Source organism: Rattus norvegicus, chromosome 4, assembly GCF_021556685.1.
Source record: "Rattus norvegicus strain SHRSP/BbbUtx chromosome 4, alternate assembly SHRSP_T2T, whole genome shotgun sequence".
In the NCBI taxonomy this organism is placed as follows: domain Eukaryota; kingdom Metazoa; phylum Chordata; class Mammalia; order Rodentia; family Muridae; genus Rattus; species Rattus norvegicus.
The window spans coordinates 27,366,750-27,391,097 of NC_141537.1; the positions used below are offsets into that span (position 1 = coordinate 27,366,750).

A 24,348-nucleotide genomic window follows, 5' to 3' on the forward strand; every position below is an offset into this window, starting at 1 on the left:
CATTTCCTGGAGGTTATTGTTTAGATAGGACAGTCTAACGAGAATCCTTATTTATAGAGGCAATAAGTTGTAGGTGGTAGTTATGACCAGAGAACAGAATCATGGCGAAGAACAGAATCAAGGCGAAGGGTTGCTATGGCTTAGGTGAATTGTTTTAGTCTTTATTAATTCATTCATAAGTATTCATTTCTCCAGTCTTTCTTTTAATTTGAGAGATAAAATCAGAAAAGCATGCCAGTCTGTGAGTTTAAGTACCTACTGCAACCTCAGTTCTGGCATTATTTGTATTTCTGATAGATTTGAAATGGCTTGCTTTGCTCATATTTATTAGAAGTTTCCTGGCACATGACATTCGTCATACACAGGAAAGCTCCAATCTTGCCGTTAAAAACATCATATGCTTACTGACCATCTTACCTCCATATTAGGCTCAAAGAAAACATTATGGATTAAATATCTACTATTCTAGTATGCTAGTATTCTAGAATGCTAATTTCATGAAGTATATTTATGTACCACCTTATTGGCTCAACTTTGTCAATCTGGAAGACAGTATCACTCCTTTCTTGAAGATTGCATATTATTATTTGATGACAGTGGATAATATATGTAAAATTTAAAGATTCTTTTTATGATAATTAAATATTCCTGGACCTGAGATAAACCGTTAGAAATAGAATCAGTCTTGTTTGCTGAAGATTGAATTGAGATGTTCTAACTTGTAAGGCAAGGGCTCTATCACCAAGCTACATCACAGCTACTGAAAAGTCATTGACTTTTACAAACGGCTCAGCTTAGGTTTTCACACTTTAGGCAGTTATTAGGCCTCTCTTTGTCATCCTAATAAAACTTCCTCTAGCAAGACTATCTTGATTATTTGAAAGGTAATTAACAGGTTTTCTGGCTGATACTATATATACCAGGCACTATGCTACCTATAGGGAAAAAGTGAGGTTACTGGCCAGATAGTAAGGTAGTCAATCTTTAAAAGCTTTGCATTTGTTCCCAACAATGTTGAAGGTGTAGTCACATTGTCTAGCTCATGAAATTAGTTCTTAGCTCATAAATAGTAAAGAGATTATTAGGCTTCGGGAAATTAATGAGTTCCTTCATTCTTTGATAATATCTTCTAGCTTTCTCTTAATAAATTATGAGTATAATGCATCTCACCCATATGTATTTATATTGGGATTCAAAATTCTTTCATCAATACTTTAAATAGTTTACCATGCAAATTTGACATATTGTAAATATGAACATTTTAAAAATTAAACTCCAAAGTGTCTGGTTGAATCTTTGATGCTCAACATAATTTATTTTTTATAAAGTACTCAGACATTTATGTCATAAAAATGAATGTATATTGTTGTTTTTATTAATCAGGGTCTTTCTGCGATTTAGAACTGGGGGTTGAAGTTTGGAGAGAGGAAGAAGGACAAGAATAATGTATTCCACAATTTGCCATCTGAATGATTAACAAGAACAAAATGGGGGTTGCAACACTGTAAAGCCTGACCAAATTTCAGGCGAAACAGAAATATTGGTCTTTATCTTCCCTCTCCTCCTTCTTCAATTTGACATAAGCTGGAGTCATTTGAGCTGAGGAAATGTCAATTAAGAAATTGCACCTATAAGATGGGATTATAGGCAAGAAGCTCACAAAGTATTTTCTTGATTAGCGATTGACAGGAGAAGGCCCAGATTATTGTGGGTGGATACACCTCGAGTCTGGTTGTTCTGGGTTCTATAAGAAAAAAGGCTGAACAAGCCATGAGAAGAAAGCAAGTGGACAGACCTGACCCATGTCCCCTGCATCAGCTCCTGCCTCCAGGTTTCTGCCCTGCTTGAGTTCCAGTCCTGATTTTCTTGATGATGAACTGTGATGTGAGAATGTAAGCCCCATAAGCCCAACTTGCTTTTTTGGTAATGGTGTTTCATTGCAGCAATAGAAACCCCGACTAAGATAGGTGTGCAATCTTTTCTGCTGAGACTTTCAAATATGTTCTCAAACATAATGATTTTCCAGAGCTATTGGATGTTCTTTACCTCATAAACTTGAAACATATCGCAGATTTTAATTCTGTCTTGGATATAAACAATTCTTGTTAACTTTACAACTTTTCCCATTTACTTAATTAATGTTAGCTTCTACTTTTCTTTTATTTTATTTTATTTTTTTTATTATTAACTTGAGTATTTCCTATATACATTTCGAGTGTTATTCCCTTTCCCAGTTTCCGGGCAAACATCCCCCTCCCCCCTCCCCTTTCATATCGGTGTTCCCCTCCCCACCCTCCCCCCGTTCTCCCCCTCCCCCCAACAGTCTAGTTCACTGGGGGTTCAGTCTTAGCAGGACCCAGGGCTTCCCCTTCCACTGGTGCTCTTACTAGGATATTCATTGCTACCTATGAGGTCAGAGTCCAGGGTCAGTCCATGTATAGTCTTTAGGTAGTGGCTTAGTCCCTGGAAGCTCTGGTTGCTTAGCATTGTTGTACATATGGGGTCTCGAGCCCCTTCAAGCTCTTCCAGTTCTTTCTCTGATTCCTTCAACGGGGGTCCTATTCTCAGTTCAGTGGTTTGCTGCTGGTATTCGCCTCTGTATTTGCTGTATTCTGGCTGTGTCTCTCAGGAGCGATCTACATCTGGCTCCTGTCGGTCTGCACTTCTTTGCTTCATCCATCTTGTCTAATTGGATGGCTGTATATGCATGGGCCACATGTGGGGCAGACTCTGAATGGGTGTTCCTTCAGTCTCTGTTTTAATCTTCGCCTCTCTATTCCCTGCCTAGGGTATTCTTGTTCCCCTTTTAAAGAAGGAGTGAACCATTCACATTTTGATCATCTGTCTTGAGTTTCATTTGTTCTAGGCATTTAGGGTAATTCAAGCATTTGGGCTAATAGCCACTTATCAGTGAGTGCATACCATGTATGTCTTTCTGTGTTTGGGTTAGCTCACTCAGGATGATATTTTCCAGTTCCAACCATTTGCCTACGAATTTCATAAACTCGTTGTTTTTGATAGCTGAGTAATATTCCATTGTGTAGATGTACCACATTTTCTGTATCCATTCCTCTGTTGAAGGGCATCTGGGTTCTTTCCAGCTTCTGGCTATTATAAATAAGGCTGCAATGAACATAGTGGAGCACGTATCTTTTTTATATGTTGGGGCATCTTTTGGGTATATGCCCAAGAGAGGTATAGCTGGATCCTCAGGCAGTTCAATGTCCAATTTTCTGAGGATCCTCCAGACTGATTTCCAGAATGGTTGTACCAGTTTTCAATCCCACCAACAATGGAGGAGTGTTCCTCTTTCTCCACATCCTCGCCAGCATCTGTTGTCCCCTGAGTTTTTGATCTTAGCCATTCTCACTGGTGTGAGGTGAAATCTCAGGGTTGTTTTGATTTGCATTTCCCTTATGACTAAAGATGTTGAACATTTCTTTAGGTGTTTCTCCGCCATTCGGCATTCCTCAGCTGTGAATTCTTTGTTTAGCTCTGAGCCCCATTTTTTAATAGGGTTGTTTGTTTCCCTGTGGTCTAACTTCATGAGTTCTTTGTATATTTTGGATATAAGGCCTCTATCTGTTGTAGGATTGGTAAAGATCTTTTCCCAATCTGTTGGTTGCCGTTTTGTCCTAACCACAGTGTCCTTTGCCTTACAGAAGCTTTGCAGTTTTATGAGATCCCATTTGTCAATTCTTGATCTTAGAGCGTAAGCCATTGGTGTTTTGTTCAGGAAATTTTTTCCAGTGCCCATGTGTTCCAGATGCTTCCCTAGTTTTTCTTCTATTAGTTTGAGTGTGTCTGGTTTGATGTGGAGGTCCTTGATCCACTTGGACTTAAGCTTTGTACAGGGTGATAAGCATGGATCGATCTGCATTCTTCTACATGTTGCTCTCCAGTTGAACCAGCACCATTTGCTGAAAATGCTATCTTTTTTCCATTGGATGGTTTTGGCTCCTTTGTCAAAAATCAAGTGACCATATGTGTGTGGGTTCATTTCTGGGTCTTCAATTCTATTCCATTGGTCTATCTGTCTGTCTCTGTACCAATACCATGCAGTTTTTATCACTATTGCTCTGTAATACTGCTTGAGTTCAGGGATAGTGATTCCCCCTGAAGTCCTTTCATTGTTGAGGATAGCTTTAGCTATCCTGGGTTTTTTGTTATTCCAGATGAATTTGCAAATTGTTCTGTCTAACTCTTTGAAGAATTGGATTGGTATTTTGATGGGGATTGCATTGAATCTGTAGATTGCTTTTGGTAAAATGGCCATTTTTACTATATTAATCCTGCCAATCCATGAGCATGGGAGATCTTTCCATCTTCTGAGGTCTTCTTCAATTTCCTTCTTCAGTGTCTTGAAGTTCTTATTGTACAGATCTTTTACTTGCTTTGTTAAAGTCACTCCGAGGTACTTTATATTATTTGGGTCTATTATGAAGGGTGTCGTTTCCCTAATTTCTTTCTCGGCTTGTTTCTCTTTTGTATAGAGGAAGGCAACTGATTTATTTGAGTTAATTTTATACCTAGCCACTTTGCTGAAGTTGTTTATCAGCTTTAGTAGTTCTCTGGTGGAACTTTTGGGATCACTTAAATATACTATCATTTCATCTGCAAATAGTGATATTTTGACTTCTTCTTTTCTTTAGCAAGTTGTTTATTTGTATATATTTTTAAAATATCTTTCTAGCACTTTGTTCTAGATTTATTTCTTCCAGGAAGAATATATTTCTGCAATCACAAACTGAATAAGAAAGAACTTTAGTTTAACTGAGTTATATTTATTGATACAACTGAGACAGTTGCTGTACTAGTTTTTTTTCCCTCCATCTTTATTAACTTGAGTATTTCTTATTTATATTTCAATTGTTATTCCCCTTCCCGGATCCCAGGTCAACATCCCCCTAACCCCTCCCTCTCCTCTTCTATATGGGTGTTCCCTTCCCCACCATCCCCCCATTACCGCCCTCCCCCCAACAATCCCATTCACTGGGGGTTCAGTTTGTTTTGTGCATTCTGTGCTTTGAGTATTATGTGATGGAAGAAATTTCTTTTCTGGTCCAAACTATTTGTAGTTTTGTAGGCTTCTTGTATGTTTATGGGCATCTCTTTCTTTAGGTTAGGGAAGTTTTCTTCTATGATTTTGTTGAAGATATTTACTGGTCCTTTGAGCTGGGAGTCTTCACTCTCTTCTTACCTATTATCCTTAGGTTTGATCTTCTCATTGTGTCCTGGATTTCCTGTATGTTTTGGGCCAGTAGCTTTTTCCGTTTTACATTATCTTTGATAGTTGTGTCAATGATTTCTATGGAATATTCTGCTCCTGAGATTATTTTTTCTATCTCTTGTATTCTGTTGGTGATGCTTGTATCTACAGCTCCTTGTCTCTTCCTTTCATTTTATATATCCAGGGTTGTCTCCCTTTGTGCTTTCTTTAGTGCTTCTATTTCCATTCTTAATTCCTTCACCTGTTTGATTGTGTTTTCCTGTAATTCTTTCAGGGATTCTTGTGTTTCCTCCCTAAAGGCTTCTGCTTGTTCATTTGTGTTTTCCAGCATTTCTCTAAGGGAGTTCTTTATGTCTTTCTTAAAGTCCTCCATCATCATGATCAAATGTGATTTTAAATCTAGATCTTGCTTTTCTGGTGTGTTTGGATATTCAGTGTTTGCTTTGGTGGGAGAATTGGGCTCTGATGATGCCATGTAGTCTTGGTTTCTGTTGCTTGGGTTCCTGCACTTGCCTCTTGCCATCACATCTCTGGTGTTACCTTGTTCTGCTATTTCTTACAGTGGTTAGACCATCTTATAGGCCTGTGTGTCAGGAGTGCTGTAGACCCATTTTCCTGTTTTATTTCAGCCAGTTACGAGAAGAGAGTGTTCTGCTTTCAGGTGTGTAGTCGCTCCTGTCTACTGGTCTTCAGGTGTTCCTATGGACCTGTGTCCTGTGTCCACCAGGCAGGTCACTTGGAGCAGAAATGTTGGTCTTATCTCTGGTCTCGGGCCTGATGTCTCTCCTCAGAGCCAGATTTCAGCTCTCCATGAGGGCAACAACCAGAAGGGCCTGCCCCGCCTTCTCTCAGGACCCTGTGCAGAGGGGGCCCAGATGGCACTAGGCATTTTCCTCTAGAGTCAGAAATATGGGGAGAGAGTAGTCTCTTCAGGCTTCCCAGGTGTGTCTGCCCCTCTGAAGGTCTAGCTCTCCCTCCCACGGGATTTGGGTGCAGGGAGCTGTTTGATCTGGTCCCTTCAGATCGGGATGGAGTCTGGACCACAGCATTCCTGCAGCTTGAGTGGCCCTATCTTCCTGTTCCCAGAAGCCCTACACAATTTCCTCTTGGGCCAGGGATGTGGGGAAGGGTGGGGATTACTGGCGGTCTCTCCTGCCCTGCAGCCTCAGGAGTGCCCACCTGTCTGGGCGATGAGCTCTCTCCACTAGTTTTTTATCAAGTGCGATCCAGCTCAAGGGGACACCCTAAGGCCTGGCACCATTACTGAGGCTATGGACCTATCATGACTGCTCTCTGAAAGATCCAACAAGCAGCTAAAAGAGTCAGATGCAGATATTTACACCCAATCAATAGACAGAAGCTGGTGACTCCTATGGTTGAATTTGTGAAAAGCTGGAAGAAGCTGAGGTAGAGCCTACCCAGTAGAAGGACCAGTAGTCTCAACTAACCTGGACCCCAGAGATCTTTCAGGCACTGGACCACCAACCAGGCAACATATACCAGCTGGTATGAGGCCCCCAACACATATACAGCAGAGGACTGCCAGATCTAGGTTCCGTCAGAGGAGATGATCCTAAAGCTCAAGAGACTGGATACCCCAGGGAGTGGGGGGGTAGTGGGTGGAGCATGGGGGGATGGGGATATCCTCGTGGAGATGGGTGGGGGAGGTATGTGATGTGGAACAATCAGAAGGTGGACCTGGAGGGGTAAAATTCTGGAGTGTATATTTTTATTTAAAAAATATTAAATAAAATTTACAACAAAACAAAGCAAAAATATTTTTTACTTAAAATATTAAATAAAATTTAGAAAAAATACACAAAAAACAAGAAAAGAAACTGGTCATTAATGTTCTACATGTTCTGCTTGTCATTGGTCTAGGCACCAAGTAACTACATTTTGTGTCCAGGTGTGACACTAGCTAACTTTTAATCTGAAGTTCAGGGTACCAATCAAAAGGAACCTAGGCTGGAAACAAAATTTAGTTCTTGATAAAATGATTTTCATAGGGTCACTCTCATTTCTAAGGTGGTGATTCCGTGTGTGCCTCTTTCCTCACATACAAAATTGGGTCTTGCTGCTTATTCAATGCCGGTTTCCAACTTTTAATTCTTTTCTCTTAGAGGATGACTCTCTTAATTAGGTCAGTCCCACTGAAGATAATTTTTGCTTTTAAGGTCAACTCATTCAAACAGTATAATCTAATCATAGAAGTGACTAACTCATATTTACAAACTGAATGGAGGGGCTTATAAGACAGAGGTGTACATAAGAAGGCATAATCATGATATCCCTCTGCCTATACCACTTTCATACATGCTCATTGTTATAATTTTATCATTTTAAGCCCTCATAATTCATTTTGTAAAGAACGCCAATTCTTCTACCGTGTTAATAGTGGTTAAGTATTAAGAGCATGCACACTTATGATTCAGATTCATATCAGAGATCTTATTGCCTCTGGGATTTGGGGAAAGTTACTTAACCTTTTTGCCTCAGTGTCTTATCTGTAAAATGTGATAATATTACCTGTTCCCAAAGGCTATTTTGATGATAAAGTGAATTAATACACACAACGAATATAGAACACAGCCAAGGGAATAGCATTCAGTGAAGCTCAGTTTTAGCATTTGTCTTTCACAGCTACTTGCACATTGTTACTCTGTTAGGAATACTAGATTTCTGCTATGCTTTGAAGTTAGGTTTGTCTCATTTCCCATAGAGGCTAATAGTGGATGTAGGTACAAGATCAGTATCATATATAGATATCAGTCTTTATTCTGTACTATTTAAATTAACATAAATTAATTAATATTAAGGTGCCTCTATGACAAGTTAGCAGAAAGCGGAGTTCGCAATATTGATCTGTGTAGAGAGAAGGTGAAGAGAACATAAATGGGAAACAGCAGGGGAACCCAGATGTGTTGCCAAGCACAGCAAGCATGACCAGGAGGGAAAAGTATGGAGTGCATAAGAACATCAGGATATGCCTTCCAGATTTTGGCAAGTACTTTGGTCTGCACTCTCAGGAAACTAGATAACAAGGGGAAAATTTACAGTAGACATGTTACAACCCACTTTGATTGTCATTGAACAACCATGGCTTTTGTATTAACACAATCCAGAGGAACAAGCCCACATAGTGGAAATGAATCATGATAGTGACTTACAGAAGGGTTTCCCTAGTGAAAATGAAAATGGGGATCATATTGTAGAACTACTAGGTTCTGGATGTGTTTAGGGAGTCATTTGAAAATATAGTTTTTGGGGTTATGAATAAAAATGGGAAATTACTTGTGTGTTCCAATACTTTGGTCTGATTAAAAAGACAGAATCAAAGTGACATTTACTAAGTTATGGAATTATGTTAGGAGAAGATAAGGATGGAGATAAGTAGTTCAGTTTTGAATTGGTTAATGATGTCCCCATTCCTTACATGCTAAGGAAACAATTTGAATTCAAGAGTAAGGAGTGGCTTTCATATTTTTTATGAAGACAGTTGAAGTTAAGATTTTGTAGGATACACTTTTGTAATGAAGAGTGAGTCAAGGGAAGGCTACAAGGACAGCATTCTAGAGTATATGTTAATATTGCATACAGAGATGAAAGAGAAAAGGCAAGTGTGCATCTTAGGCTGCCTTTGAGCAAACTTCAGCAGGCTTAAAAATGAATAGAGGTTAATGTGAAGGGTACCAATGATAGAAGTCAGGATGTAGGTTGTACAGTTGCCATTGTAAAGCAGGATGGATAGATACACATATAACTGGAAATACTAGAAAATTTAAAATATTATCTCAAAACTTGCCCCATGAAATTCACATTTCAAAATCTACAGATTAATTTATTGTCAAAATTATCACCACAATAGCAAAACACTCTTCCCACTAAAAAATAAATTATACATAAAATGGTTTAATATACAATATCTTGTGAAAATTTAAAAATATTTTATTGCTGGAATGAACATTTATGAGGGAAATACGACAGTATGAATTTAAATTAGAAATTGCTAATTTTATTTATAATTACTATCAATGATTGTAGATAAACCCACTCTACCTTCATGACAAAGATGTTTTCTTTTTCAGAGAAAGTATTTATATATTTGGGTTTCTTGTGTATTTTAAAAAATTGTTTCTTGTACTTTTTGAGTATTTAAGATAATTGCATGATTTTCCCTTTTCTTAACTCTGTTCAATTCTTCCTGTCTGACCTTCTTTGCTCTCTTTCATATTATAGCCTAGTTTCCATTAATTATTCACACACACACACACACACACACACACACACACACACGTGCGCATGTGTGTGTGTATGTGTGTTTGTATGTGTGTGTATGTGTGTGTATGTGTGTGTGTACAGACATATGTTTCTAAATACAACCTGCTCAGTTTGTATAATGTTACTTTATGTTTTTAGGTCAGACACAAAAATTGCATCTCAGCAACAAAGATAGACATCTCAGAATAAAGGGCTGGAAAAAAGTTTTCCAAGCAAATACGTATTAAGAAATAAGATGAAATAGCCATTTCAATATTTAATAAAATAGATTTTCAACAGAAAGTAATAAAAAGAGTCAGAGAAGGACACTGCATACTCTAAGGAAAAATCCACAAAAAGGACATCTCAGTTCTGATCATTTTTGTCCCAAATGCAAGGGCACCTACGTTCCTAAAAGAATTATTACTACAGCCTAAATCACAATTAAACCCTACACATTAATAGTGGGAGATTTCAACACTCCACTCTCTCCAATGGCAAGGTCATTGGGACAAACTAAATAAGGAAATAACAAAACTAAGAGAGATCATGATGCAAATCAACCTAACAGATATCTATAGATCATTTCACCCAAATACAAATGAATATACCATCTTCTTAGCACCTTATAGAACCTTCTCCAAAATTGACCATAAAATTGGTCACAAAGCAAGCCTCATCACATGCAAGAAAACTAAAATAACCTTAAGCATTTTAACAGATTACCCTGGAATAAAGCTGTACTTCAACAGCAGAAATACAAGAAAGCCTATATACTCATGGAAACTGAACAACTCTCTAATCAATCATTACTGGATCAGAGAACAAATAAAGAAAGAAAGTAAAGAATTTTTAGAATTTAATAAAAATAAGGGAATGGTATAACAAAATTTAGAGGACACAATGAAAGCAGTGCTAATCAGAACATTCATAGCACCAATTGCCCTCATTAAGAATTTGGAGATTTCTCACACTAACAAATTTAAAGGACACCTGAAGGCCCTAGAGAGAAAAGAAGCAAATATACCCAGAAGGAGTAGATGGTAGAAAATAAACAAACTTGGGCTGAAATTAATGAATTAGAAATAAGGAGAATAATACAAAGAATCAGTAAAACTAAGAGCTGGTTCTTTGAGAAAATCAGCAAGATAGACAAAACCTTAGCTAAACTAACCAAAAAAAGCAGAAAGCTAGCATAAAAATTAACAAAATCAGAAATAAAAAGGGAAACTTAACAGAGGACACTGAGGAAATTCAAATAAATAGTATTTCTTACTTCAAAATCCGGTACTTCACAAAATTGGAAAAATCTAAATAAAAACAATCTAAATGATAAAGTTGATTTTCTAAATAGATACCAATTTCCAAAACTAAATCAATGTCAAGTAAACCATCTGATAGACCTATAACTCCTAAGGAAATTGAAACAGTCATAAAATGTCTCCTAAGAAAATCTGATGAATTTATCCCAGAATTCTATCAGACTTTCAAAAAAGAGCAAATATCAATACTGCTTAAATTATTCCACAAAATAGAAACAGAAAGAATATTGCCAAACTAATTCTGAGTCCACAGTCTTCCTGATACCTAAACTACACAAAGACTCAAAAAGAAAATTTCAGATGAATTTCCCCTATGAAACTGAGGCAAACATTCTCAATAAAATACTAGCACATCGAATACCAGAGTAAATCAAAGCCATCATTTATCATGATCTTGTAGTCTTCATTCCAGTGTGCATGGGTAGTTCAAATCCACCAACATAATTCACCATATAAACAAAATGAAAGAAAAATATGATCATTTTGTTAGATGCTGAAAAAACCTTTGACAAAATCCCATACACTTCATGGTAAAAGTCCTGGAGATATAAGTAACAAAATGTCCATACCTTAACACAATAAAGGAAATATACAGCAAACTAATAGTCAATATCAAATTAAATGGAAAGAAACTTGAAGCAATTCCACTAAAGTAAGAGACAAAACAAGGCTGCCCACTCTCTGCCTATCTCTTCTCTTGAGGTTCTAGCTAGAGAAATAAGACAATTAAAGGAGATCAAGGAGATACAAAGTACAAAGGAGGAAGTCAAAGTTTCACTATTTGTGGAAGTATGATAGTACACATAAGTGACCCCCAAAATTCTAAAAGAGAACTACAGATGATAAACACCTTCATCAAAATGGCTGGATACAAAATTAACTGAATAAATCAGTAGCACATTTTTATACAAGTGATAAATAGTCTGAGAAAGAAGTTAGAGAAACAATCCCCTTCACAATAGTCACAAATAATATAAAATATCTTGTAACTTTACCAAGCAAGTCAAACACCTATATGGCAAGAACTTCACACATCTCTGAGAAAGAAACTGAGGAAGATATCAGAAGATGTAAAGAACTTTGATGCTCATGAATCATTAACATCAACAAAGTGCACGCCAGAGGAAAACACCAAAAGCCATCTGGAACCCTGGTGCATGGAAGCTCCCGGAAAGGGTGGCGCAGATCTTCCTGGTTGCTGCCGACGCGGAGAGCTCATAGGCAGCACCCCACGAGCAAACTTGAGCCTCGGGACCACAGGTAAGACCAAGTTTTCTGCTGCAAGTGACCTGCCTGGTGAACTCAAGACACAGGCCCACAGGAACAGCTGAAGACCTGTAGATAAGAAAAACTACACGCCCGAAAGCAGAACACTCTGTCCCCATAACTGGCTGAAAGAAAACAGGAAAACAGGTCTACAGCACTCCTGACACACAGGATTATAGGACAGTCTAGCCACTGTCAGAAATAGCAGAACAAAGTAACACTAGAGATAATCTGATGCGAGAGGCAAGTGCAGGAACCCAAGCAACAGAAACCAAGACTACATGGCATCATCGGAGCCCAATTCTCCCACCAAAGCAAACACGGAATATCCAAACACACCAGAAAAGGAAGATCTAGATTTAAAATCACATTTGATCATGATGCTGGAGGACTTCAAGAAAGACGTGAAGAACTCCCTTAGAGAAACACAGGAAAACATTAATAAAAAGTAGAAACCTACAGAGAGGAATCGCAAAAATCCCTGAAAGAATTCCAGGAAAACATAAATGAACAAGTAGAAGCCCACAGAGAGGAGTCACAAAAATCCCTGAAAGAATTCCAGGAAAAAACAATCAAACAATTGAAGGAATTAAAAATGGAAATAGAAGCAATCAAGAAAGAACACATGGAAACAACCCTGGATATAGAAAACCAAAAGAAGAGACAAGGAGCTGTAGATACAAGCTTCACCAACAGAATACAAGAGATGGAAGAGAGAATCTCAGGAGCAGAAGATTCCATAGAAATCATCGACTCAACTGTCAAAGATAATGTAAAGCAGAAAAAGCTACTGGTCCAAAACATACAGGAAATCCAGAACTCAATGAGAAGATCAAACCTAAGGATAATAGGTATAGAAGAGAGTGAAGACTCCCAGCTCAAAGGACCAGTAAATATCTTCAACAAAATCATAGAAGAAAACTTCCCTAACCTAAAGAAAGAGATACCCATAAGCATACAAGAAGCCTACAGTACTCCAAATAGATTGGACCAGAAAAGAAACTCCTCCCGTCACATAATAGTCAAAACACCAAACGCACAAAGTAAAGAAAGAATATTAAAAGCAGTAAGGGAAAAAGGTCAAGTAACATATAAAGGCAGACCTATCAGAATCACACCAGACTTTTCGCCAGAGACTATGAAAGCCAGAAGATCCTGGACAGATGTCATACAGACCCTAAGAGAACACAAATGCCAGCCCAGGTTACTGTATCCTGCAAAACTCTCAATTAATATAGATGGAGAAACCAAGATATTCCATGACAAAACCAAATTTACACAATATCTTTCTACAAATCCAGCACTACAAAGGATAATAAATGGTAAAGCCCAACATAAGGAGGCAGGCTATACCCTAGAAGAAGCAAGAAACTAATCGTCTTGGCAACAAAACAAAGAGAAGAAAAGCACACAAACATAACCTCATATCCAAATATGAATATAACAGGAAGCAATAATCACTATTCCTTAATATCTCTCATCATCAATGGCCTCAACTCCCCAATAAAAAGACATAGATTAACAAACTGGATATGCAACAGGGACCCTACAGTTTCTGCTGCCTACAGGAAATGCACCTCAGAGACAAAGACAGACACTACCTCAGAGTGAAAGGCTGGAAAACAATTTTCCAAGCAAGTGGTCGGAAGAAGCAAGCTGGAGTAGCCATTCTAATAGCAAATAGGATCAATTTTCAACTAAAATTCATCAAAAAAGATCAGGATGGACACTTCATATTCATCAAAGGAAAAATCCACCAAGATGAACTCTCAATCCTAAATATCTATGCCCCAAATACAAGGGCACCTACATACGAAAAAGAAACCTTACTAAAGCTCAAAACACACATTGCACCTCACACAATAGTAGTAGGAGATTTCAACACCCCACTCTCATCAATGGACAGGTCATGGAAACAGAAATTAAACAGAGACGTAGACAGACTAAGAGAAGTCGTGAGCCAAATGGACTTAATAGATATTTATAGAACATTCTACCCTAAAGCAAAAGGATATACCTTCTTCTCAGCTCCTCATGGTACTTTCTCCAAAATTGACCATATAATGGTCAAAAAATGGGCCTCAACAAGTACAGAAATATAGAAATAATCCCATGCGTGCTATCAGACAACCACGGCCTAAAGCTGGTCTTCAATAACAATAAGGGACTAATGCCCACATATACGTGGAAATTGAACAATGCTCTACCCAATGATAACCTGGTCAAGGAAGAAATAAAGAAAGAAATTAAAGACTTTTTAGAATTTAATGAAAATGAAGGTACAACATACCCAAACTTATGGGACACAATGAAAGCTGTGCTAAGAGGAAAACTCATAGCGCAGAGTGCCTGCAAAAAGAAACAGGAAAGAGCATATGTCAGCAGCTTGACAGCACACCTAAAAGCTCTAGAACAAAAAGAAGCAAATACACCCAGGAGGAGTAGAAGGCAGGAAATAATCAAACTCAGAGCTGAAATCAACCAAGTAGAAACAAAAAGGACCATAGAAAGAATCAACAGAACCAAAAGTTGGTTCTTTGAGAAAATCAATAAGATAAATAAACCCTTAGCCAGACTAACGAGAGGACACAGAGAGTGCGTCCAAATTAACAAAATCAGAAATGAAAAGGGAGACATAACTACAGATTCAGAGGAAATTCAAAAAATCATCAGATCTTACTATAAAAGCCTATATTCAACAAAACTTGAAAATCTACAGGAAATGGACAATTTCCTAGACAGATACCAGGTACCGAAGTTAAATCAGGAACAGATAAACCAGTTAAACAACCCCATAACTCCTAAGGAAATAGAAGCAGTCATTAAAGGTCTCCCAACCAAAAAGAGCCCAGGTCCAGACGGGTTTAGTGAAGAATTCTATCAGACCTTCATAGAAGACCTCATACCAATATTATCCAAACTATTCTACAAAATTGAAACAGATGGAGCACTACCGAATTCCTTCTATGAAGCCACAATTACTCTTATACCTAAACCACACAAAGACCCAACAAAGAAAGAGAACTACAGACCAATTTCCCTTATGGATATCGACGCAAAAATACTCAATAAAATTCTGGCAAACCGAATCCAAGAACACATCAAAACAATCATCCACCATGATCAAGTAGGCTTCATCCCAGGCATGCAGGGATGGTTTAATGTACAAAAAACCATCAACGTGATCCATTATATAAACAAACTGAAAGAACAAAACCACATGATCATTTCATTAGATGCTGAGAAAGCATTTGACAAAATTTAACACCCCTTCATGATAAAAGTCATGGAAAGAATAGGAATTCAAGGCCCATACCTAAACATAGTAAAAGCCATATACAGCAAACCACTTGCTAACATTAAGCTAAATGGAGAGAAACTTGAAGCAATCCCACTAAAATCAGGGGCTAGACAAGGCTGCCCTACATACTCAATATACTCTCTCCCTACTTACTCAATATAGTTCTTGAAGTTCTAGCCAGAGCAATCAGACAACAAAAAGAAGGTCAAGGGGATACAGATTGGAAAAGAAGAAGTCAAAATATCACTATTTGCAGATGATATGATAGTATATTTAAGTGATCCCAAAAGTTCCAACAGAGAACTACTAAAGCTGATAAACAACTTCAGCAAAGTGGCTGTGTATAAAATTAACTCAAATAAATCAGTAGCCTTCCTCTACACAAAAGAGAAACAAGCCGAGAAAGAAATTAGGGAAACGACACCCTTCATAATAGACCCAAATAATATAAAGTACGTTGGTGTGACTTTAACCAAGCAAGTATAAGATCTGTACAATAAGAACTTCAAGACTCTGAAGAAAGAAATTGAAGACGACCTCAGAAGATGGAAAGATCTCCCATGCTCATGGATTGGCAGGATCAATATAGTAAAAATGGCCATTTTCCAAAAGCGATCTACGGATTCAATGCAATCCCCATCAAAATACCAATCCAATTCTTCAAAGAGTTAGACAGAACAATTTGCAAATTCATCTGGAATAACAAAAAACCCGGGATAGCTAAAACTATCCTCAACAATAAAAGGATTTCAGGGGGAATCACTATCCCTGAACTCAAGCAGTATTACAGAGCAATAGTGATAAAAACTGCATGGTATTGGTACAGAGACAGACAGATAGACCAATGGAACAGAATTGAAGACCCAGAAATGAACCCACACACCTATGGGCACTTGATTTTTGACAAAAGAGCCAAAACCATCAAATGGAAAAAAGATAGCATTTTCAGCAAATGGTGCTGGTTCAACTGGAGGCCAACATGTAGAAGAATGCAGATTGATCCATGCTTATCACCCTGTACAAAGCTTAAGTCCAAGTGGATCAAGGTCCTCCATATCAAACCAGATACACTCAAACTAATAGAAGAAAAACTAGGGAAGCATCTGGAACACATGGGCACTGGAAAAAATTTCCTGAACAAATCACTAATGGCTTATGCTGTAAGATCAAGAATGGACAAGTGGGATCTCATAAAACTGCAAAGCTTCTGTAAGGCAAAGGACACTGTGGTTAGGACACAACGGCAACCAACAGATTGGGAAAAGATCTTTACCAATCCTACAACAAATAGAGGCCTTATATCCAAAATATACAAAGAACTCAAGAAGTTAGACCGCAGGGAGACATATAACCCTATTAAAAAATGGGGTTCAGAGCTAAACAAAGAATTCACAGCTGAGGAATGCCGAATGGCTGAGAAACACCTAAAGAAATGTTCAACATCTTTAGTCATAAGGGAAATGCAAATCAAAATAACCCTGAGATTTCACCTCACACCAGTCAGAATGGCTAAGATCAAAAACTCAGGTAACAGTAGATGCTGGCGAGGATGCGGAGAAAGAGGAACACTCCTCCATTGTTGATTGGATTGCAGACTGGTACAACCATTCTGGAAATCAATCTGGAGGTTCCTCAGAAAATTGGACATTGAACTGCCTGAGGATCCAGCTATACCTCTCTTGGGCATATACCCAAAAAATGCCCCAACATATAAAAAAGACACATGCTCCACTATGTTCATAGAAGCCTTATTTATAATAGCCTGAAGGTGGAAAGAACCCAGATGCCCTTCAACAGAGGAATGGATACAGAAAATGTGGTACATCTACACAATGGAATATTACTCAGCTATCAAAAACAATGACTTTATGAAATTCGTAGGCAAATGGTTGGAACTGGAAAATATCATCCTGAGTGAGGTAATCCAATCACAGAAAAACACATATGGTATGCACACATTGATAACTGGCTATTAGCCCAAATGCTTTAATTACCCTAGATGCCTAGAACAAATGAAACTCAAGAAGGATGATCAAATGTGAATGCTTCACTCCTTCTTTAAAAGGAGAACAAGAATACCCTTGGCAGGGAATAGAGAGGCAAAGATTAAAACAGACACAGAAGGAACACCCATTCAGAGCCTGCCCCACATGTGGCCCATACATATACAGCCATCCAATTAGACAAGATGAATGAAGCAAAGAAGTGCAGGCCGACAGGAGCCGGATGTAGATCGCTCCTGAGAGACACAGCCAGAATACAGCAAATAAAGAGGCGTATGCCAGCAGCAAACCACTGAACTGAGAATAGGACCCCCGTTGAAGGAATCAGAGAAAGAACTGGAAGAGCTTGAAGGGGGCTCAAGACCCCATATGTACAACAATGTCAAGCAACCAGAGCTTCCAGTGACTAAGCCACTACCTAAAGACTATACATGGACTGATCCTGGACTCTGACCTCATAGGTAGCAGTGAATATCCTAGTAAGAGAACCAGTGTAAGGGGCAGCCCTGGGTCCTGCTAAGACTGAACACCCAGTGAACTAGATTGTTGGGGGGAGGGCGGCAATGGGGGGAGGATGGGGAGGGGAACACCCATAAAGGAGGGGAGGGAGAGGGATTAGGGGGATGTTTGCCCGGAAACCGGGAAAGGGAATAACACTCGTAATGTAAATAAGAAATACTCAATTTAATAAAAAAATTAAAAAAAAAACAAGATAAATGATCATACTACAACTATCTTTTATTAAAACAGTCTTTGGTATTATATTATAGAATATAGGAAAATCAGTAAACAATCTACTGTTTGTAAAATATCATGAAAGAAAATAAACAGAAATTTAGATAAATAAAAAAAAAGATCAACAAAGTGCAAATGGTCATCTTACTGAAAGCAATTTACAGATTCAATGCAATCCCCAATAACATTCCAAAACAATTCTTTACAGATCCTGAAAGATGACTTCTCTATTGCATATGAAAATATGAACAAACAAACAAACATCCCCAGGAGAGCTGAAAAAATCCTGAAAAATTAAAGACTCCTGGACCTATCATTGACTTCAAGTTGTACTCAGAGCAATAGTAATAAACATAGATTTGCTAGAGAAACAGACAGGTTGATCAATGGAATTAAATCAATGACCCAGAAATAAACCCACATACCTAAAGACATTTGATTTTTGACAAAGAAGCCAAAACAGTATGTGGTGGTTTGAATATGCTTAGTCCAGTAAGTGACACTAATTGGAAATGTTGACTTGTTGGAGAAGGTGTGACCTTGTTGGAGGAAGTATGTTATTGTTCGAGTGGACAATGAGATACCTCTCCTAACCATGTGGGAGGCAATCTTCTAGGGACCTTCCAATGAAGATGTAGAACTCTTAGCTCCTTCTGGACCATGCCTGCCTGGATGCTGCTATGTTCTTGCCTTGATGATAATGGACTGAACCTCTGAAACTGTAAGCCAGCCACAATTAAATGTCCATATAATAAGAGTTGCCTTGGTCATGGTTTCTCTTTACAGCAATGGAAACTATAAACTAAACAGCCTTCTATATAAAAAGAGAGAACACCTTCAATGAACGGTACTGGTCTAACTGGTTGTCTGCAGATAGAAAGGAAACAGATCCACACTTATTACCTTGTACAAAACTCAAGTGGATAAAGAACTCAACATAAAGCCAGATATACTAAGACTAATAGAACAGAAAATGGAGAATAGCATTGAAGATGTTAATACAGGAGACAACCTCCTGAACAGAACACTAATGGATTGAAGCCTAAGATCAACAATTGATAAATGGGATCTCATGAAACTGCAAAGCTTCTGTGCAGCAAAGGATACTGTAAATAGAATAAAATCTCAGCCTACAGATTGGTAAAAGATCTTTACTAACCCTACTTCTGACAGAGGACTGATATCCAATACATAAAGAAATCAAGACGTGAGAGACCTAAAAACAAAATGACCCAATTAAAAATAGGGTCCAAAGCTAAACAGAATTCTCAACAGAGGAATCTTGAATGTCCAAGAAGCACCTAAAGAAATGTTCACCGTCCTTAGTCATCAGAAAAATTTAAATCAAAACCACTGTGAGATTCCACCTTACACCCAAAAGAATGGCTAATGTCAAAACCTCGAGTAACAGCATATTATGGTGAAGTGGTGGGGCAAGAAGAATACTCCTCTACTACTGCTGGGAGTGTAAACTTGTACAACCATTCCAGAAATCAATTGGGCAATTTCTCAGAAAATCGATAGTAGTTCTACCTCAAGACCCAGCTGTACTAGTCCTGGGAATAAACCCCAATGATGCTCCACCATTCCACAAGGAATTGCTCAAATATATTCATAGCAACTGTATTTTTCAATAGCCAAAGACTGGAAACAACCCAGATGTCTTTCAGCTGAAGAATGGATAAAGAAAATGTAGCTCATTCATACAGTCTAATATCACTCAGCCATTATATACAAAGACAGTATGAATTTTACAGGCAAATGGGTGGAATTAGAAAACATCATCCTGAGTGAGGTAACCAAGACCCAAAGTACATACATAGTATGTAATCACTTATAAATGATTATTAGCCATAAATAGCCACAGGATAGCAACATTATAATCAACAGACCCAAAGAAGCCAAATAACAAGAATAGCCTAAGGGATGATGGTTGAATCTGTCTCAGAAGAGAAAACAAATTAGATATCAGAGGTTGATGGAAGAAGGGAAATGGGTAGGAAAGGGGACAGGGAAGGGTGCAGATCTAGGGGAGGAATCAGGTCTAGGGAGAGCAGGAGAGAGAGAAAGGAAAGTAGTTGTGGGTGGTGGTGTTGAGAAAAGTCAAGGACATGCCAGAGATCTGGGATGGGTATAGTCCCCAGGGATATATAGGGGTGATTCTAGCTGAGACTCCTAACAGTGGGGGATACAGATCCAGAAGTGGTCACTTCCTCTAGCCAGTCAGGACTCCCACTAGAGGGATAAGGGCGGGTGGTAACTTACCCAGAAAATCTTGAACCCAAAATGTGTCCTGCCTACGAGAAGTTCAGGGACAATGATAAAACAGAGAAGGAAGTTATAGCCAATCAATGACTGCACCAAATTGAGACCCATGGGCAAGTATACTATTAATGATATTCTGCTATGCTTGCTGACAAGAACCCAGCATATCTGTCCTCTGAGAGGCTCCACCCATCAGTGAATGAAAAAAGATGCAGAGACCCACAGCCAAACATTAGGTGGAGCACAAGGAGTCTTATGGAAGAGTTGGAAGAAAGACTGAGGGGCCTGAAGAGGATAGGAACTCCACAGGAAGACCAACGGAGTCAACTAACCTGAACTCTTAGGGGTTCTCAAAGCTTGGATCACCAAGCAGGTGAAGTTGTGGGGCAGGGACTGGACCTAGGCTCCCTGCACATAGGTAGAAGATGTACAGCTTGGTCTTCATGTGGATCTCCAGACAACTCAAACAGGGTTTTCCCTGAGTCTGTTGCCTGCCTGAGTGCCCGTGGATCCCATTCCCCCAAATTGGTTGCCTTGTTTTGCCTCTGTGGAAGAGAATGTGCTAGTCCTTCAGGTACTTGATATATAACAGGGTAGGTGGGGTAGGGTAGGACCGTGGTAGTGGGGGGGACTAACACCCAGAGGAGGGCTCCCCCTTCACAAAGGAGGAGAAAAGGGTGGAATAGGGGAAGGATCTGCATAAGGCCATATTTGGAGGAGAGGGAGGACAGATATTGGGATGTAACGTGAATAAAAATTTAATTTAATAAAAATAGTTTTTGTATTTTTGAGAGTATATAATAATCACACCATTTTCCATTTCTTTCCACTGCCCAATCCTTCTGTCTAATCTTCCTTGCTTTCTTTCAAATTTATAGCCTCATTTTATTAACTGTTCTTATGTACATAGTGTGTATACAAGAACACTTGTGCTCCTAAATGTAGTTTGCTCAGTCTGCATAATGTTACTTTTATGTTTTTAGGTCTGATCATTTGGTGTTAGGTGGCCTTCTGTGGTGAGGACTCTTTATTCCAATATCGAGATTCTTTAGCAAAGTCAAACGATATATCCATAAAGTCTCATTAATCTGACTGTCTAAACATGAACTGAATAACAATACACATGATAATGTGACAATAAGGCCTCAACCCCACACAAAAAACGGCAAGCAACCAGTTTTGGCTATTGTGAATAAGACAGTCGTTGCACGTGTCACCTTATTATTCAAATTTCAAATGTTTTTGGATGGTTGAATTACATAGTTGTTCTATTTTTATGATTTCACATTGGAATGTTGAATAAAATGATAAGAAACAAAATCTGCCAAAATTAAAAAAAAGAGAGAGATTATTGTTTATGGATGATGTTCAGAGAAGAATAGTCAGAATTTTGTAGACTGTGATATGTAATTAGCCTGTCTGATTCTGATTTGCTCTACTTATTGAGAGATCTTTTTTTTGTATAATCTTATAGATGGCGTCTTATAAAATAGCCACTTTTCTCTTGAAAATGTTGCCCTCCTTTGATTCATTTATTTGAGAATTAATTATTGATCACTCAGCATTCATGTAGCTCATTTCTTAGTCACAGAGGATTGGTAAACTAGACATAATCTCTGTTCCCAGAGGAGTTTGTGTTCTATGTCTGATATGATGTCCTCAAATTTTATAGATAAAAAATTAAAACCACTGCTAGTGAATCCTGAAATCAACATAAGCCTTCATGGTAAATTCTCTAACTACAAGTTTTTTCTCTGGTATCACAACTACCCGATTGTATGATATCTTGGAAAAACCCACCATATCTCAATAGACCTTGAGAAAGTGTAGAAGAGTCACAGATGTAAAGGGTATTAAAAGAGCTGGCAGAGTTTCAGTAGTTCATAATGATCTGTAATTTTGGTTCATCAATAATTTTAGAATGATTACAAAGTTATGTACCTCATAGAGGATGCATAGAGAGAGGTGGGGAAAGAAGTAGTTATTAGTGAGGTGTTTAAGAAGGAAGCCAGTATGTATATGAATAACATCATATCAAAGAGTACATATAAAGAAACTGTCAAGATGGCTTTTAAAGAACTGTGTATGGAGTAATCAGGCATATGTATGTGATTGTAGGAGTATTGGAAAAATAATTGAATTTCAATGAGACTTGAGAAAAGTAATACAATGAATTGTGTTTAGCTGAACAAAACGTTAAAATGACAATGATCTGAATACAGCCAAATTAAATTGTACAATGAAAGTTCTTGTGTATTATGTAAATATCTCAATTTTGCACAATATTATAGTGTTATTCTCAACTGAAGCCTTCATACATTGACTGTTGTAGGTTTATACTAACACATTTGCTTCACCCTTGACATTTGATTCAAATGATGCCTTTGCCTCTTTTGTACATTGTCAAATCAAGTAAAGCAAATTTTAATAATATAAGTCACAATATACACATATGTGTATATAGACTAAATAAAAGTTACATTTACTTTTTAGTCTTGGAATAAGGAAGCTTAATCACTGCTGTGGAAATGTCCACCAAATAATAACATTTTCCATGGAGATCTTAGAAATAGGCCAATCTAATGGAAAAAAAAGACACATAGAAATGCTGAACACGTTATTCTTGAAAAGATTGATGTATTAAATATTTATGCAAACACATTAAATTGGCAAGTGTATGAAAACATTATTACATATTCATCACCTTCACATTTCATCTTTTCGAAAGAACTGCCTTTCTATAAAACTAAAACGGATGACTATGAGTTATCCAAAGATTCATTTTTGTAAATTGCATAGCATTGGATACTTTTCCTTCAGATTATATTAATTCCTATAAATAAATCAAATTGCTGTTGGATTCAGAAAACTCTAATAATTTATTCAAAATAGCAGTACTGAAGTGCACTTTCATCATCGGCTCTGTGCCAGGGACTTGTGAAATGAAAGATGTGCCCCAAGTGAATATTCTCTTAAGGAAATAAATGAACTCTTGCAGGTCACAGAATTACTTAGCAGAAAAGAAAAAAAAGATCTTGTAACAAAAGTGAAATATTATGAAAGAATCAATACATTTGCTAGCCACCTAACTTCTCTTGAAGTGAAGTAAATCCTCATTGGTTCCAAACTTTTATATCCTCTGAAAAGCCTTACTGTATTAAAATTTAAATTGACTATACCTCTCATTAAAAGTTAAAAAAAACTTGACATGGTTCTATACATGCTCTGCCTCACTTTGACTCTTAACCCTTGCATATACTTATGAATTTCTCTTCTTTCTTTTTTCCTTCTCTGAGTGTGTGTGTGTGTGTGTGTGTGTGTGTGTGTGTGTGTGTGTATGTGAAAAAGACAGACTGTGCACTGTGAACCGAGGAAGACTGGAGTGTCTTTTTCGATCACCTTGCCTTATTCATTTGAGGCAGACTCTCTTACTCAGCATGAAGCTTGTGCTTTTGCCTAGACTGGCTGCCATAGAATCCCAGAAATCATCTGCATTTTCTGAAATGTCTTGCTCATTAATTGGGTTCTTGAATCTGAACTTTGGCCTTCATCTTTGAAATCTATGATGAAATATCTCTAAAACCCCCCACTGACTGTCAGAAGTTCCATTTTAACACTTTGCTCATGAGATCATCACTGTGCTGGATGGAGTAAAACACCTATAGTGTTGACTTAGTTTAAGTCATCTATTCCAATTTATCAGACAATAACATACATGTGTCAGGTCACGGGAGAGAAGAGAAGGGAGACAAATAAAACTGTAGCCCCTTATACACAATTTCAATGAAAATGATTGTTCCGATCTCCTAGCTTTGATTGATGGCTATGTGGTTGATTCTGACAGTCTTTGGAGTTCCTTTTCCACCACTGCCATGATGTTCAAATCTGTCTGATCCTTGTCTAATCCCTCCCGAGTTTAGTTTATGTTGCTCAATCCTTACTCTTTCCATCCTGCTGCTAAATTCT

General features: G+C 37.9%; 1 pseudogene; it reads left to right on the forward strand.

Annotated features, from left to right (window-relative positions):
- Ranbp1-ps1 (RAN binding protein 1, pseudogene 1) overlaps positions 1–24,348 on the forward strand; it is a 182,204-nt pseudogene that overhangs the window by 121,065 nt on the left and 36,791 nt on the right.